At 46.8% G+C, this 14201-nt stretch overlaps 2 non-coding genes and 1 pseudogene across 2 annotated transcripts; all 3 read right to left on the reverse strand.

Annotated features, from left to right (window-relative positions):
- Window positions 1-8549: 8549 nt before the first annotated feature.
- TRNAN-AUU (transfer RNA asparagine (anticodon AUU)) lies at window positions 8550-8621 on the reverse strand. The gene has a single exon. It is a non-coding gene; the product is annotated as a tRNA-Asn (tRNA).
- A 3861-nt stretch (window positions 8622-12482) lies between these two features.
- Window positions 12483-14201, reverse strand: LOC126518536 (uncharacterized; annotated as a pseudogene).
- On the reverse strand, window positions 13927-13998 carry TRNAM-CAU (transfer RNA methionine (anticodon CAU)). Its single transcript has one exon. It is a non-coding gene; the product is annotated as a tRNA-Met (tRNA).

Genomic DNA, 14201 nt, shown 5'->3' on the forward strand with positions numbered 1-14201 from the left:
CAAGTTTGGTGTGGGCCTACTACTGATGTCATCACTGATTGCAACCTTCTTGCTAACACCTTAATGAATATATTATAATATACATTGGATAAAGTTATGGGGCGATACGACCGTACTGAGAGCAGCTTTACAGGATCATCGCATTTCGGGATCAGCACGGTATGGGTTTTTCCGAAAGAAGGCGGCATGTATTTTACTTTACAAGCCTCGGCTAGAACACGGTGTAAAATGGCTGCTAGTTTATGCTTAAATGCCTTGTAGAAAGCTGCGCCTAGGCCATCAGGTCCGGGCGCCTTTCCAGGTTTGAGTTCATCAATTGCGGTTTCGATCTCATTCAACGTAATCTGTTCCTCGAGGACTGTCTTGACGTCATCATCTAGCCTCGGCATTAAAGGCTAGATGAGGACTTTAATTCGCTATCAAAGCCAGCTTCTACCGCTCCTTTGCAGCTTAACAACTCTCTGTAGTGTTCGAAGAAGGCACGCTGTATTGTATTACTATCGCTACTACACATGTTGCCGTATTCAATTTCTTTTATTTCATCTTGCGATGCGTATCTTCTCTCTTCGCTCAAAGCGCGTCTTGTGGGCGTTTCCCCGAGCCACAAGTGCTCTGATCGCACACGTATCACTTACCCCCTATATCTCTTGACATCAATGATTTCAAGCTCATTTTTTATATTCCTTATCTCTGTTGACAACTCTTCTGGCTGTGTGCATTTTATCAACAACAATACGTTAAGCTTATTTCGTAATTCATTTTGTTTTCTTTTTTCCTTGTAGCATGACACAGAGGCTCTTTCAATGGCTATTATTTTAAATTCGTGTTTAAACTCTTTCCACATCACTATAAACCCCGCGGATTCACAAGAAAGCATCTCTCGCATACGTTCTTTTAAAAACGCGAGAAAGGTTGCGTCGTCCAGAAGTTGGACGTTGAATTTCCATAAGCACCAATTAAAAGGCCGGTTTTCTTTTCTCTTGCCGAGCGAGAACATTACAAGACTGTGGTCGCTGAAGGATACGTGCCTCACGTCATAGCTTCTACAGAATGGAACCAGTCTCGCTGATATATAAGCTCGATCTAATCTCGCGTGACTGCTCCGTTGGAAATGCGTAAACGCAGTATGCTTTCCACTGCAAAGCACCGCACCAACATCTTCTAATTCACGCTCTCGGGTTGCTGCGAGCAAGAAACCTGCACTTTGATCGCGTACAAGCAAGTTGTTATTCCGGTCGTCAGAAAAACAAACACAATTGAAGTCTCCGAGCAAGATAACATAGCGCTCAGATTTCATATAGACATCAAGTTTTCCAAAAAAGTCACGGCGTTCTCTTTCATTATTTGGGGCGTATATGCAAATTACCCGCCACTCCGAATCCCAGAGCGAAAAGTCACACACAATCATTCGACCTTCATCACAAACAAATACAGATTGCGGAACAATTTCTAAAGATTTCCGCAACAACAAAACACACCCACCGGAACTGCCGACAGCATGGGAAACGCCCGCACTGTACGGCGCACTAAATGTTTGAACCATTCGGTCGGTGCGCTCTTCACTTTCAATTTTTGTTTCCTGTAGAGCGACAATGTCTAAATCATTTTCTTGCAATAACCGGCTGACCTGGTACTGCCGCCTTTTCGCGCCCAGGCTTCGGACATTCAGCGTACCAATGCGTAGAGCTATCACAGATTTTGAAGCCATTTCCTTTTTTTTTTTTTTAGAAGTTAAACAAGCATACTAGTTCAAGCGAACCCATACATCCTGCCATTTCTCGGATCGCGCACACTTCTTTCCTAGGCAAAAGCGACCGAACTTTACAATTGTACTCTGCAGCCCGTCCCTCACCTCGCATACAGGCATTGCTGGGCGACGCCCTCGTTATTACGGGGGCGCCTTCGGTACCGTCGGACTGGAATCCGGCGGAATGTGAGGCTTTGGTTTGAAAGAACGACGGCAGTACGAACTTTCTTTCCTGGGCGGTTCCTGTGCCTTCCCGCGGCCCCCTTCGTCACCTTCGGAAACATGCGTGTGTGGGCGTTTCGCAGACGAGCTGCTCGCGACGTCCATGTCTTCTTGGTCGCTACTCGGCGAGGCTTGAGTGGTGTCAGAGACGTCTTTGACGGCGTGCGTTGGCGTAGCGGTAGCCTGTCGTACAGGTGCGACGTCACTGTTGTCGCTTCCAACACTTTTCAAGATTTCCTTCTCGAACGTTTCAACAGCTGCCGACGTAAGTTGTCTGTCCTTGATTCCCGCAGCCACCGCCGCGTCCGCCTCGTTCATGATGTGCTCGGTGGGGTCCTCCCGGCTCCTTCGGCTTGCTACGCTTGCGTAGGTTTTAGCGCACTGGCTATCGTCATGTCCGAATCGCCGACAGAGCTTGCACCGCGGGACGCGGCAGTCTCGGCGAATGTGCCCTGTTCGCTGACACCACAGGCAAAGTGGCGGTCTCCCCGGTACCACCACAACGGCCGTAATGCCAGACAGTCGTAGCTGGTGTGGCAGGTCGTCCAAAGTCACGCCACCCTTCAGCTGCAGATTAACCGTCCGTGTCGAGGAGCCCTTATCGCCGAGTCCTGGTACACGCCATTGCTCTCTGCAAACGTCCGTCACTTTTCCGTTCGGTGCAAGAGCAGCGCGCACGTCTTCATCTTGTATGTGGTAAACCAGCCAATAGAGACTTTGGCGGACAGTATGGGTGCTCGGATCTATCACGAGGCAGCGGTGATTCTACACAGCGTCTTCAGTTATGGCGAGCAACTTCTTCACTCCTTCCGCACTCTTGAAGGTCACCGCCCACGCGTGGTTCATCTGAAACGCCCCCAAGCCAACTACCTCGGGGAGCAGTTCCAGACGGTCCAATGTATCTCGGAAGTCCTCAGCTCGAAACGGCCTGGCTTTAACGCTGCCGTGAAGAAAAACAGTATTTAAAACAGACGAACCTGATGGCAGTTGTGGCAAAATAACGTCATAGTCCGTCGAATCCTGTGTATCTGTCCTGTTACCGCGGCCCTACTGGGCCGCATTCGCCGCTCCAAGGGAGCTCGACATTACACGACCGTACGCTACCATGGCCGGACGTGGAAAATCGCCACTCTGCTGCTCCTGCATGCTATGTAAATTTGTTTATATTTGTAATTAACGAGAGTAGTCGTTTTTTTTTTAGGGCGAGAAACACGAGCGCGCAGCACAAGAGAGCACTACGCGGACTGCAATTATGACTATAAGACTCGAAATTACTGCGCTTATAGGTCTTCCTGTTAAATTGGACCAAACTAAAATAAAGGAAACATGTAGCAGAGCGTGGTTTCGATCCCCGGACCTCTGGGTTATGGGCCCAGCACGCTTCCGCTGCGCCACTCTGCTTTTTTTTCTTTATTGCCGGATTTCTCCTCGTACAATGGACAGGAATTCTTGCTGGAATTCGACATACATACACTTAGGTCGTACTAAAAACGAGACTCGTACTTTGTCTCGTGTTGTTAGGTTAGTACGGCTCTTGGGTTAGCAACTGATCAAACACAGGTAGCCATGCTGGAGGATCGGAAAGTGTCCTGTAGACGTCGCGGACGTACATAATCGCCTCTCTGAAGTACACTTTTGACGGTTGTGATTTAACATTCTCGTGTCTTACATCCATTCGCGTCTTCCATACACTGTGCATTGTCAACAACATCAATAGATCACACGGCACGTCCCCTGTCTGATCAAACGGGAGAAATCGAATCCCGTGAGGTGTAAGTGGAAGTTGGTTGTTGAGTGTCCTTTGTAAAATGTCCCACAGAAAAACAGAGTCTGAACAGTCTAAAAATACGTGCTCGATGGTTTCGGGCTTATTGCATATTGTACAGTTAGTACTCCAAGGGACAAAAATACCTTTTTCTTTAAGCCAGGGTTTTAAAGGGAGCGTGCCGGTGTGAAGAAAGAAGGAAAACGTCTTGGTCGACGCTCTAACAGGCATCTTTTTAACGCGACTCAAAACATTACCTTCTCGTCCTAGTACATATAAGGAACGATAGATCGGCACAGGACACATCACATCAAGCAAGTCTCCGTACAATTTTTTCTTTGTTACAGCCGAGAGATATTCAGTCGAAAAATGGCTTTTCAAAAAACGATAAGCATCAACGACTTTTCATAAACCCTTTCAATGGACCATGATTAGTAGAATACGACGACACTATGTATTCAGGTAATGCCTGGCTCAAAAACTCTTGACGAATACTCTGCAGGAAAGCATCGTTCTTTTGCCTCAAGAAAAAGAACCGTGTAACAACTTGTTTAAGAAATAAATGCGATAAGCCTTGCCCTCCGTTTTTAACCAACTGAAATAAGTTCAAACGGCTAGTACGCTCCCAATTCGACCCCCAGATAAAAAAAGCAAGCAGTCTGTGTAACTTTTGCACAGACATCCTTGCCATGCAAAGCACTTGCATCATATAGAAAACTTTTGTTACGATGAACATATTACACCCAGTTGCACGTGTAAAGATTGAGAATTCGTGTCTGCCCCATTTTGTTGTTTGGGATTTAACCCGGTCAATTTCACCCGCCCATTGGTCTTTGTATCCGCGATAGTGTTCCAAAGGAATGCCAAGGTATTTGCCCAGCGTATCAGTAAAGCTTATACCTTCGAATTGTGCCGGCCTCTCGTCCCATTCACCGTGCCAGAATCATAGGCATTTTTGCCAACTAATGGCGTGGCCAGTTAGGCTGCAATATGTTTTTGCTTCCTTAATGGCACTTTCGATGCTTTTTTGAGTTCGGCAAAAGATTGCGATGTCGTCTGCGTATGAGAGGATTTTAATTTCGTGCGTTAAGAAGCGATAGCCGCATATCGTTTTGTTGTTCAGAATTTTTAAACAGAACGGTTCGAGATATATGGCGAATAGCAGGCTTAAGGCTGGGCATCCTTGGCGCACACCAGACCTTACTGTGATTCCTTCGCTAAGCTTTTTGTTAATGATAAGCTTTGTAGTACAGTTTTTATATGCCATTTTCCCGCCTTCACTTATTACGCTGCCTACGTTAACTTGTTCTAGCACTGCGAACAGTATGCCATGTGCGACTTTGTCGAAAGCTTTCTCTAGATCTAGTTGAAGCATTGCTATCTTTCCGGAAAAAGCGTCACAGCCTTCTAGTATGCTTCTGGTGGTATGTATGCTTGTGAATATGCTTCTTCCTTTAATCCCGCATGTTTGATGTGGGCCAACTATAGCTGTAATTACTGACTGGAGTCTTCTTGCTACTATTTTCATAAAGATCTTATAATCTACATTTGTCAAACTTATGGGCCGATAAGGCGCTACTGACTGCAATTTGGAAGGTTCATCGGTTTTAGGAATTAGAACTACGTGACTTAGTTTGAACGATGGAGGGTTTTATTTACTACCGCAGGCTTCTGCTATAACATGGTATAGTATTTCTGCTACTTCATTCTTAAAAACTTTATAGATCGCTGATCCGAGGCCGTCTGGCCCAGGCGTCTTTCCTTTGCTCAAATGTTCAATTGCTTGTTTGATTTCATCTCTAGTATTTGTCTTTCAAGCTCTAGTTTAATATCCTCGTCAAGCCTTGGCATTTGCTTAACATAGGCATTTATAAATATATCATTTACTTGCGCTTCGTTGCCGAGCAAACTACGGTATCACTCTACAAATGCTGTTTCAATGACGCTCTTATCTGTCGAGACTTCGTTTTGGTAACGAATTTCATTTATTTCGTTTTTTGTTGCATATCTTTTTTCTTCACCAATTGCCCTCTTAGTTGGTCGTTCGCCTAACCAAAGCCTCTCTGAACGCGCTCTAATAACAGCGCCTTTATATTTTTCTTCTTCCATCTGTTCCATCTGTCTTTTAACTTCTTCGACTTCACTTTTAAACAAACCCGGTATTGTAGTCTCTGCATTCAAAAGGAAATCAAGTGTTCACTGTAGTTCTTTTTCCTTTTGTTTTTCTTTATGTCGTAGTATGCATGATCTGTCTATTGCACTTAGTTTAACTTCGCACTTGAATTGTTCCCAAGCTTCGATGAAATTTGTGTGACTCGTGGACACTATTTCTAATTTCTCGCGTAGAATTTCGACAAATGTGTCATGGGTTAAGAGCTGTTCATTTAATTTGTACACTTCCCAGTTGAATGCCGAGACTTTGCGCTTTCTACCTATTTCAAACATTACGAAGCAATGATCACAAACTAACATCTTTCACGGCATAGTTACAGCATATAGACATAACATCCGAAGAGATATAAATGCGATTTAAACGTGCGTGGCTTTCGCCCTGAAAGTGGGTAAATTGCACTTGATTTCCACGGAATATGTCCCTTACATCAACAAGGCCACATTCATCCACCAACGCCTTAAACTGTAGCGCACTTTTGTCCCGTACTGGTTCATTCTTAACTGAGTCTTCGTACAAATACAATTAAAATCGCCAAGCAAAATGAGTTGCCTGTCACACTTTAGAAAGCCAGCGACACAATAAAAAAAACTTTTCTTTCTGAAATTTGGTTCGGCGCGTACACATAAAATTCGCCATTGTACTTGGTTTAAATAAAAGTCGCACAATGCTAACCGTCCGTCATCAGAGGTGATAACACCCTCTTCAACGATTCCGATACCTCATTTCAGAAAGATAGCACAACCGCCAGACTTTCCAACGGCATGGCAAACACAAACATTGAAATCTAATGCGTAAGTTTGGACCATGCGGTCCGCCTGCTCCTCGCTGTCTATTTTTGATTCCTGTAAGGCTACAATATCGATGGTATTTTCTTTTAGCAGACGCCTTAACTGCGCTTGCCGCTTTCTTGCCGTGAGACCACGCACATTCTGCGTGCGTATTCTTAATGCCGATAAGGACGCTGAATTCATAGAAAGCGAAAGGTCAAGCGGACCGCTGGGTGATTGTGCCGAATTGACAGGACGCACACTTACACTGTTGTATCTCACTGATTCTGATTGCTTCGTCAAGCATCGCGAAGCCGAGGCGTTTTCCTTGTCGGTAGGCATGGCGACGTATCGTGCTGCGCGTCCCGCTCCAGTCTAGCGGTAAAGTCGTCCCTCGGACAGCGCCCTCCGCTAACGGGGAGGCCCTGTCGGTGTAGTCCTCCTGTCTGGAGGTACGTTGGGCTTCACCTTCAGGGAAGCCCTACGGTGGGACCCTGCCTTTGGGGGCGGTTCACCGGCGTGGACCTTCTCTCGGTTGTCGTCTTCGATGGTATTTTCCCGTGGTCTCTTTCAGACAGCGACGCCAGGGTTGGTTTTTCCTTCTTCCGAATTGATGCCCTCCATTGCGGTTCCGCTCTCTTCCGTCTCGACTGTTTCGCTAACGGCAACACAGTTGCTAGGGGTTTCTCAGCATCTGGCGTATTCTGTGGTACGTCGTTCTTTCCATTGTCACTGGCCGCCGCTTTCATAGGTCCCTCGTTTTCGGATGGGACAGAAGGCGTGGCAGTCGACGTTGTCGGCTTCTCGCCTCCACTGACGGTCTCCTCCGCGTCGACTTGGTCCATCAGGTGCTCAAAGACGGTGTCGCTTCGCCCAGTTCCGGTCACGCTGGCGTAGCTACGCATGCATTGACTCTCGTCGTGGCCATAGCGACGACAGAGCTTGCAACGCGGAATTCGGCACTCGCGCCGTATGTGACCGGTGCCATCGCACCGGAGGCAGAGCGAGGGTCTGCCTGGGACGCGCACGAGCGCATGGTCTTCCCTGACGCGAAGTTGATGAGGCAGGTATTCCACGGTGACGCCTACCTTCAGCCGTAGGGACACCAGGCGCGTGTGGGAGCCTTTGTCGTTGCAGCCTGCAACGCGCCACTTTTCCCTCGAAATTTCACTGACCTTGCCAAAAGGCGCCAGGGCGCCTCTGACTTTGCCGTCCGGAGTCGTATGTAGAAGCCAATACAGCTTCATCCTGACGTCTTGATTTCGAGGGTCTATTACCATGCATCGGTGGTCCTTTACGCTGAAGGTTGGAGCAGAGAAAATCTTTTGTTTGCCCTTTTCGTCCTTGAAAGTGATGGCCCAGACGTGGTTCATCTGAAAGGCACCGAGGGCCTCCACTTCCGGCATCAGCTGCAGATAGTCAAGTGCCTCACGGAAATGCTCGACTCGGTAGGGCCTCACCTTCACGTCTCCGTGCAAAAAAAAACGGTCGCTGTAACAGTCGATCCTGTAGGTAGATGCGGCAAAATAACCTGGTATTCATCCTTCGGTGTGTCGTTCAACCTGAGACCGCGGCCCTCCTGGGCTGCTGTAACCGCCCCTTCGGAGCCAAACATTCCGCAACCGTTCACTGCGGTGTCCGGAAGTGGAACCCTTCCACTCGGCCATCTCGCTCCACTCTGCTGCTCCTGCATTCTATGTAAATTTGTTTATATTTGTATTTAACGAGAGTAGTCTTTTTTTTTAGGGCGAGAAACACGACCGCGCAGCACAAGACAGCACTTCTCGGAGTGCAATTATGTCTATAAGGCACCAAATTACTGCGCTGATAAGCTCTTCCTGTTAAATGCGAGCAAAATAAAATAAAGGAAACATGTAGCAGAGCGTGGTTTCGATCCACGGACCTCTGGGTTAATGGCCCAGCACGCTTCCGCTGCGCCACTCTGCTGCTCTTTTTTTTTTATTACCTTTCTCAGGATTGAAACAAAACGATACAATCACAAATTCACACTACATAAAGTAATTAAAAACGCTTGCCCGCTTTGGGCAAGCGTGGGTATTTAAAACCGCTTCAGGTTGACAAGAGCATCTAATACAGGCATCCATGCTGGTGGATCAATCTGTGCTTTATATATCTCACGAATAAACGCGATACTTTCTTTGAAGTACTCTCTGGCTGGCTGGGCGTTCATATCTGCATGATACACTGCCATTCTTGTTTTCCAGATGCTGTGAAGACATAAAGCCATAAACATGTCATACGGCACCCCTTCATCATTATCGGTTGGGAGGAAGCGGATGCCATATGGAGTAATCGGTAACTCTTTTTTTAAAGTACGTTGCAGTATGTTCCATAAGAAGGTGGAATCTACGCAATCAAGAAAAATATGGTCGATAGTTTCTGGTTGCTTGCACAATAAGCAGTTTATCGTCCAAGGCACGAAGATACTCTTCTGCTCTAACCACGGTTTAACGGGCAGAGTTCCGGTGTGCAAGTAAAAGAAGAACGTTTTCACCGTGGACCGTACTGGCATCCGCTTCACCCTTTTCAGTACGTCTTTGCCTGCTCCTGTTGACAACATGGTGCGATACAGTGGTTCTGGCATACATACATCAACAACATCTTTGTAGTTTCTTTCGTGTGACATTGCTTAGATACTGTAATGAGAACCGTGCTGCGAGGAACTCGTAAGACCAGACGACTTCCCGCTGGAAGCCTCGTACTTTCGGCCCATCAACCCGATCAGACGACACAATAAACGCTGGCATAACGTCACACAATCGCATTTGAAACACAGTACGTAGGAAAGCATTGCTTTGCTCTCGCGTAAAGAGAAATCTGGACACTACCTGTTTTAGAAACAAATGCGCCAAGCCCAGTCCGCCACTTTTTACTGACCGGAATAAATTTGTACGGCTTGTACGTTCCCAAGTTGATCCCCATATATACACTGCTAGCACCCTGTGGAGTCTTTGAATGCTTGCTCTCGTCGCACACAGTACTTGCAGAACGTACCAAATCTTGGCTACAAGAAAAAGGTTACATACTGTTGACCTTGCAAATATAGACAAGTCTCATCTCCCTCCAAATTTTGTCAATTTTTCTTTTATTTGTTCCACTTCATTTCTCCAATAATCACTAGTGTCTTTGTAGTGATTTAAAGGCACCCCGAGCTATTTCGTTGGCGAAACCGTCCACTGCATGCTTTCAAAGACGTCCGGGTTGTCGTCCCAATCCCCATGCCAAAAGCCCAAAGATTTGCTCCAGTTGATAACGCTTCCTGTCGCTTTACAAAAACTCTTCGCCACACTGATGGCATTCCTGACACTTTCTTGGTCAGAACAGAAAACTGCAATATCGTCAGCGTACGTAAGTAGCTTAACCTCGCTTGTGCTCAACCTAAAACCTTTTATTGCACTCGATGACATGATTTTCAAACAGAAAGGCTCCAGGTACAGCGCGAACAGTAAAGGAGACAATGGGCATCCCTGCCTAACAGAGGACTTTATCTGGAAACTGGCAGTTAATGATTTAATAATTTTAATCCTGCTAGAAATGTCTGCGTAACACATTTCTATACCTTCTGATAGGACCTTCCCGACATTGATGTGTTCTAGAATGTTGAAAAGGACTTTATGCACAACTCTGTCGAATGCCTTCTCTAAATCCAGTTGTACCATGGCGACCTTACCACAGTACGCATCACAGCACTCCAGGACGGTTCTAGCCACGTGTATGTTTGTTACAATGGACCTTCCTTTTATGCCGCAAGTCTGATGCGGCCCCACAAGCCTGGTTATAACACTTTGCAGTCTCCTACCCAAAACTTTAGCGAAGATCTTGTAGTCCGTGTTCGTTAGAGTTATCGGTCGATACGCTCGTACAGAGAGCAAGGCAGCTGGATCCTCTAATTTTGGAAAAAAGTACAACATGGCTCTACCTGAAAGAAGGAGGCAACTTCTTTGTTCTGTATGCCTCCTTTATTACGTTATGCAGGACAACTGCTATCTCAGTTTTAAAAGCCTTGTAGAATTCTGAGCCAAAACCATCAGGGCCTGGCGATTTCCCTGCACTCAATTCATCAATTGCCCCCTCAATTTCTGCAACGCTGATTGGTGCTTCGAGATTCGTTTTAACTTCTGCTTCAAGTTTTGGCATGTGTCTCAAGAAATCGCTTTGAAAACCTTCCACAATCTGTGGTTCGTGGCCAACTAAATCCCGATAATAATCAACAAATGCGCGACGTATCAGTTCCTCGTCTTGCACAACTTCATCTCTGTACATTATCGCTTTTATTTCGTTACGCGACGCATAGCTTTTTTCATCTGATAGAGCGCGTTTGGTCGGGGTTTCACCCATATACATTTTTTCCGCACGCGCTCGTACAACTGCGCCCCTGTACTTTTCTGTGTTAATAATTTCTAGTTTGCTTCTAATTTCTTTTATTTCTCTGGCAAAGTTACCCGGGGCTCTAGCTTCTGCATTCAAATAAAAATCAAGCTCGCTTTGGAGCTCAGTTTCTTCTTTGTTTGGCTTCCTCCGCAATGCCCCGGCTCTTTCGATGGCTGAGATTTTTGCGTTTTCCTTAAAATGTCCCCATGCCTCCGCATAACACTCCGGTTCATTTGCCAGTAGGTCTCCAATTTTTTCTTTTGTTTCCTTCATATATACCTCATCATTGAGGAGTTTAACATTGCATTTCCACAGCTGCCAGTTAAATTTCGCCGGTTTCCTCGGACCTAGAGCGCACACAACCAAACTATGGTCGCTAAAGAAAACGTTTTTAATGTCATACTTATTGCAGACGGGTGCCAAATCTGCCGAAACATAAATACGATCTAATCTAGCGTGGCTGTCCCCCTGGTAGTGGGTAAACCGAGGCAATGTGCCATTTGACAGGAAGCACCCTACATCTTCTAACAGGTGACCTTCAGTCAGCGCATTTAGTACCGACACACTCGCATCTCGTATCGGTGCATCTCTTGTCCTGTCTTCTACTCTGGAATGCATCATGTAACCGCACTGAAAAACAAGGGACCAGGAAGGAACACACAAGACAGTCCCTTGTTTTTCAGTGCGGTTACATGATGCATTCCATTAACGACCACCAACTAGCCCGCTTATCCCTGTTAAATATTCTACTCTGGATACGCAATTAAAGTCCCCCATCATTATAATTGCCCTGTCACAATTCAGATAATGTTCAACACTTTCAAAAAACAATCTGCGCTCACTTGGTGCATATGGGGCATGTAAACAAACTATTCGGAACTTCTGGGCTTGCAACGTTATGTCACATACAATAAGTCGTCCAGTGTCACACGCGTACACACTATCAACAGATATACCTGTGGAGTGCTTCAAGAACAGCGCACAACCACCGGCTGTACCTATTGCATGCGCAACGCATACATTGTAGTACGCCCTAAAAGGTTCAACCATGCGATTTGTTCCTTCCTGACTTTCGATCTTCGTTTCCTGTATGGCAATTACGTCCAATTCATTTTCCATAAAAAGTCGACTCAGCTGGTATTGTTTTCTCCGTGTCGACAGGCCCCGCACGTTAAGAGTGCCTACATAAAGAGGCGTTTGGAGAGTAACAGCCATTTTTTTTTTTATAAACACAAACCGCATAGTATCCCTTGCTTATCACAAGACGGCAATACACATTTTTTATAGAAAATCCCAGTCGTTCCAGCCATTTTGATTAGGCTTTAGACTTCGCCATGACGACGTCAAAGCACTGTCTTTCCAGTCCCTTCCGCTGATAGTGTCCGGTTGGAAAAAAAAAGAAGGCTCGACACCTTGTCACGTCGCCGGCGGGGCCGGCGGTTTCCGCTCGGGCCGTGGCTCGAGCGGTATTTTCGGTGCGGGTTTAAATGTAGTCCTTCGATGGGGTGTCGTTTTCACAGGCGGCTCATCCGTTGCATTCTGGTCGGTCTTGTGCCCTTCTTTGCCGTCCTCATGGAGTCGTTTTGGTGCAGGGCTGCTGGTACTTGCCATAATGAAGTCTGTAGTCTCAGGGCTTTGCTCGACACTCGCGCCAGGTGCAATGTGTTGGCTCGTTGGAGCGCCCATCGCCTGTGTCTCTACAGCCTCTGTTGAAGCGATGGCTGTGTCTTCCGCGATAATGACTGCAGCCTTTTGCTTCACATGTGAGACGTTTGCTGCACCAATAGTTCGCGAGCTGTCTGCCTCGGGGGTAGTTTCGGCCGCGTCTGCCTCGTCCATTAGATGTTCCGTCGACAGTTCATCACTTGCTTGGACTCCGGCCACGTTTGCGTAGGTTCGCACGCAGACGCTTTCATCGTGGCCATATCGCCGACATTTGGCACAACGCGGTACCCGGCAGTCGCGCCTGATATGGCCTGTGGCAAGGCACCTCAAGCATAGCGGTGGGCGCCCCGGCGCAACGAGTAGAGCCATAATTCCTGCAAACGCGCAACTGATGGGGTAAATCTTCTAGAGTTACACCAGGCTTGAGCTTCAGACCAACCGTGCGCGTAGATGAGCCTTTGTCAGCTATTCCGTGCACTCGCCAGCGCTCCTTGTAGATATCGCTTGCTTTCCCGTACGGTGCTAGAGCAGAGCGCACTTCTTCGTCTGGAACATTATGTAGCACCCAGTAAAGCTTGATGCGCACTTCTTGATTTTCGGGGTCAACCACAAGGCACCGTTTCTCCTTGACCAGAACTTCCCCAATTTCTACCATCTTCTTCGTAGCTTCTGCACTTTTAAAAGTGACGGCCCAAACATGGTTCATCTGGAACGCCCCCAAAGCTATCACTTCAGGAAGCACTCCGAGATGAACCAACGTGTCCCGAAAGTCTTCTACACGGTAAGGCCTGGCTTTCCAATCCCCGTGAAGAAAAACAGTATTCGCTACAGACGCACCTGTTGGCAGCGACGGCAGAATAACTTGATAGTCCAGGGCTTCATCAGCAAAAAACCTGTTTCCGCGGCCCGACTGGGCCGCTGATACCGCTCCGGCGGAGCACATTCCATACGCGTCCGTTTGCTATCACGGCCGGAAGTAGAATCCCCCACTCTGCTGCTCCTGCATGCTATGTAAATTTGTTTATGTTTGTAATTAACGAGAGTAGTCTTATTTTTTTTTTTTTAGGGTGAGAAACGCGAGCGCGCAGCACAAGACAGCACTTCTCGGAGTGCAATTATGTCTATAAGGCACCAAGTTACTGCGCTGATAAGCTCTTCCTGTTAAATGGGAGCAAAATAAAATAAAGCAAACATATAGCAGAGCGTGGTTTCGATCCACGGACCTCTGGGTTATGGGCCCAGCACGCTTCCGCTGCGCCACTCTGCTGCTTTTTTTTTTTTTCTTTATTGCCAGTCCTCGACATATCACAACACAAATTCCTAAATGATATAAACAAAGACCAAAGAAGCAAAAAGGGATGAATACACAAACGGAACAAAGAACAGTAATATTTACATTCGCTGCCGTCCGCTACTGTGGCACGACGTTGTCGGATTAAAATTCCTTTGTGCTGTAGGGGGTTCAACCCT

The sequence above is a fragment of the Dermacentor andersoni genome, chromosome 1 (assembly GCF_023375885.2).
Source record: "Dermacentor andersoni chromosome 1, qqDerAnde1_hic_scaffold, whole genome shotgun sequence".
Lineage (NCBI taxonomy): Eukaryota > Metazoa > Arthropoda > Arachnida > Ixodida > Ixodidae > Dermacentor > Dermacentor andersoni.